Source organism: Sander lucioperca, chromosome 10 (genome assembly GCF_008315115.2).
Source record: "Sander lucioperca isolate FBNREF2018 chromosome 10, SLUC_FBN_1.2, whole genome shotgun sequence".
Taxonomy (NCBI): domain Eukaryota; kingdom Metazoa; phylum Chordata; class Actinopteri; order Perciformes; family Percidae; genus Sander; species Sander lucioperca.
Window position 1 is genome coordinate 19649093 of NC_050182.1, and position 4340 is coordinate 19653432.

At 37.6% G+C, this 4340-nt stretch overlaps 1 long non-coding RNA gene across 1 annotated transcript in view; it reads right to left on the reverse strand.

The window, feature by feature from the left end:
* Positions 1-1449: 1449 nt before the first annotated feature.
* LOC116048177 overlaps positions 1450-4340 on the reverse strand; it is a 2978-nt gene continuing 87 nt past the window's right edge. The window contains exons 1-2 of the long non-coding RNA XR_004104577.2: positions 3999-4340; positions 1450-2267 (exon numbers count right to left, since the gene is read on the reverse strand). The exon at positions 3999-4340 is cut by the window's right edge and continues 87 nt beyond it. This is a non-coding gene — a long non-coding RNA (uncharacterized LOC116048177). The remainder of the gene's footprint in view (positions 2268-3998) is intronic.

Genomic DNA, 4340 nt, shown 5'->3' on the forward strand with positions numbered 1-4340 from the left:
CTGTAATACTCAGTTATTCTGACTCCTCTTTCCCCAAGAAACTACAAACTCTGAGCTTGCAGGAAAGCCTAAGCTTATGTTTGTTTTCAAAGGGATTGAGGATGCTTGTTAAAGGGTTAACTACTTTAAATTCCACTACATGAACTATTATAGCAAATAGTACTGTAACGACTGTTACTCTCACTACTGCTGCAACTACTAGAAAGAATATTGCAACTTAAAATAGTCCAACTATTTTTAGTGCTACTACACCTGCTACATCTGCAAAAGCTACAACTATTAATGCTGCGGATGCTAAAATTACTTCTACTGCCTCCACTGATACTGTGTATGCTACTACTTTATTACTACTACATTATTTTACCTTTTTCTTCAATTTAAGTGTAGTTCATTGCACATATGTAATGCAGAAGAACAGTGAAGGCAACATGCATACATAGTGATTTAATTGACATTAACAAACAAAATCACATCTACTTACTTCTACCTGCCTACTGACCGACTTACTCACTTGAACTAGTCAGTTACTTTCTAACTATACTTATTTACATACAGGCAGGCCTGCTAATGATTGCTTGCAGTCTTAGTTCATTCTATGATATTCTTGATTTTGGTGGAATAATGTGTCTTTCTGTTTACTGTTTTTTAGGTTCTACTGTGCAGAAGAAGACTCAAAGAAGGCCCTGGAGTAATTTGGAAAAAAAAGCAGTTTGGCGGCAACTTGGAAATTGCATAACTTTGATGAAAGTTCCTGGTAAAGACAAGTGCATAGAGTGCATAGATGCAGAACCAGCACTTCAGAGCAGACACTGGAGAGATATAAAGAATCATGTACATAATACCATTGAAACTAGAAAAAAGAAGCTATCACGCAGTTAACTTAGTTTGTTCTTCATCTACATTACTTTTTGCACACAGATGCAAGTTCAAGTGCTGTATAGATGTGAGCAGTTAAATGTGTGAAAATGTTCATTTTTGTTATTTCACCTTTTTCATAGGAACAATATTGGCTCCGGTATGTCTCATATTATAAAGTTGCATATGTATGACACGCCAATTTGTATGCCATTTTGGCGTGTTATCAAGACGCATAATCGCTTTTTAGTGCGTTTATCAACGCAATTCGCCCGCCATTGACTTACATTACGAGTGAATTTTCGCCGTAGCGAGTAGCATAAAGGGACGTAAGTCCGCAGAGGGAGGGAGGGACTTTCACCCAGGAGAGCTGGGATCACGTCCCGCGTGTGGTGATTTTCAACCGTTTTTATTTTATTTTTTAAGCCTTCCCCAATGTTTCTTTCCTAAACCCAACCGTTTATTGTTTTCCTAAGCGTCTTTTTGTCGTTTTCTTTCCGTGTGTTTGTCGCTTTTTTGTGTTACTAAAGCCTTTCCCTAAACCCAACCTTTTTTTTTTTTCTTTCTTTTTTATTTTTTATTTTTACACGCGTGACGTTCTTGCGATAGTACGTCACGTTCTCATGATAAGACGCAACATGGCGACGCCACGTGGTGTGTCTGTTTACATCTGCTGTATACAGCGTAGACATGCACGTGGATAGCTCAGAATGCGTACAGATAACACGCCATTTGGCTTTAGGAAAGTGGTGTGTATGTTTACGCAAAGTCATGATGCCATGTTGAATAAATTATCTGCTGATTTATTATTTTGGAGTTTGTGTTGTGATGGAGGTTAGAGCTTTCATCTTAGCTGAGGTGACAGTCCTGATGGATGATTTACTACATGACCCAATAAGGCTTATAATAATTAATTTGAAAATGGCTAGTTCACTCAACTGATATAATTAAGAAATACTTAAATTGACTCTTGCCATTGTCTGTGGCATCGGTCATCAATGTAAATCATTTTTAAATCATATTCTTAGTCACTTTCCTCCGATTTGAAAAAAATTCATAATGATAAGGTAAATTTGTTTGAGTTGAACTAACCCATCCAGTTGACAGGGTCTAGTATGTGTGCAATACTAACGGATAAAGATCAGACTCAAGTACCAAGTACATAGCATTACAGTAATCAAAGCGAGACCTGAAAAATACATGGACAATAGTTTCTGGGTCAGCTATACTTATTGTGGGCCAAAATATATGGTAGTTATGAATATGTCTAGCTATGAGTTTATCAAATCATAAAATAATTAAAAATCATTTGTCATACACTGATGATCATTGCATACTAAAATTTAATTTGTTTTGAAATGATCAGATGAGGTAGATAGCTACTTCCAACACTGCTGTAGTGTTGACAGCAGCTTAAGGCGAGACACGTCACTGGTTCACTGGTCAATTTTGAGATTTTGGGCTATTTGTCTTCAATAACATGTATTCTTTCAGAATTGTGGAAAAAAAAAAGTCAAAAATACACATTTAGGTCTTTATTTTACTACACTTTGTCTGTTTGCGTCTGTAGATTTCTCCAAAATTCAACAAAAGTTGGTGTTCTAAATCATCCCGCTGCTCCGCGATCGCTGTCTGCACCCTGTCATCACATATACCGTTAGAAAGCTCTCTTTCTCCTGCACAATGCTGTCGGATCCAAATATGATCATTTCCTTTTTATCAGCAACCAATCATGAAAGTAAAAGGGGGGATTTAACTCTAAATAGGCAATCTTATTGGTTGATGCCAATTTCTGACAACGTGATTCGCTTAGAATGGTCATGTGATGCGCTCTTGACATTTCCGCGGTAGCTCAGAATGTCGAAAGAAGTGCGTCATACGGTCGAAAATTATCTCAGAAGACGAAAACAGTTGTCATTAGCAAGAAGACACGGGATTACAAACTAAGACAGCAGATGATGAAATGCCTTCACATAGTACGTCGATGTTTAAACTTGTTCAGAAAACAGGAGTGTTCAGACAGCGGAGGTAATCAGACTCTCTCTCTCTCCCTCTCTCTCTCTCTCTCTCTCCAAGCAGTTTACAGATGTTCATGGCCTACATGTCATATATTAAATATGTAGGTGTCACATATATACTATTCTACTATAATTACCATACTAAACAAATCTGTAATTGTGTGATCCTAAGTGGTGGTGAGTCCCTCAGGCTGTAGCAGGCAGATCCATATTTATCTGCCAGGGGAGCTGCTGTCACCTCTCCTAGGAGAACTTCTGGCTTCTTTTCTGGTGTTAACTTTGGGAAGTTTTATTTAATTTTTTGGCTGTTTTCCAAGGTGTAAATCTCTTAATGAAGATAGTTTTTCCCAGTGGAGGAGGAAGTGCACCTCTGTCTGACCCAGTTGGTGGTCACTGATTCTGTGTTTAGTCAGGATCTGTCTCTTCGTATCTCTGACAGTGTGAAGATAATCTGTCAAATAACAATTTAGTCTACTTTGTTTGCTTTCTCCAATGTTCTAAATGTTGGTCTTTTGAATGATTCATAAGAAGCTCATCCCTGTGTATCACCAGATGTCCAGTGACAGTGCAGCATGGAGGCACTCAGAATGCCTCAACGCATGCCTCAACTTGGTCATATGGGCCTGATGTCCAAAAACAGTCTTTGTGGGGAAAAGCAGGGTTGAGGCTGCAGCCAGTATGGCTATTTCTACATTCAGTGAGGGTGCATCTGCCATGCTGGCTGTGATGGAGAAATTGTGGCCTCAGAGCACAGACTTTCAATGCAATGAAGGATGACGACATGGTTAGGATCACACTAAAAATGGAAATTAATGGAATTTTGCCATAAAAATCTTTAAAGACCGTTTACTCAAAATTACTTTTCTCTCATACTCAAAGTCTGAAAGATCTCCACTTCAGTAGCACCTATATACACCAAACTTTCCAGTCTTGTACCTAGTTACATTATGAAGACATTTACAGATTTGTAAATTAGATAATGCCTAATTTGCATATTTAAACATTAAATTACAGAAAGCTTGTAATACATTTTATTCTCATCTTAATGTAAGTAATCAACTGGGAGAGTTTCATGGTGATATCTGCTAGTTAAAAATTTTACCCTATTCACCTGTAGTGTCTAACCTTAAGACATTACAAGTTAATGAAAAAATATAAAGTTCATAAATATACAAGGAATAACAACCAATTAATAAGGGTTTAATAAGCATCAGTGAGTTAAATATAGCAAAACTGTTCTTTGGACTAATAGGTTCAGCACATATAACTAATCAAAACTGCTGCCAAAAAGCCTTAGAAAGCAGATCATGTGATCTTAAATCTGCCTAGCAACCGACCGGTCCTCACAACACCCACCAACTTCACCAGTTGTGTGACCATCGTGTGTTTAAACATTTGAAGTCATTTTCTGGCTCTCTACTCCCATCTAATGGTCAAACTATTTTTTTCATCCTCCTAGTGTCAGCA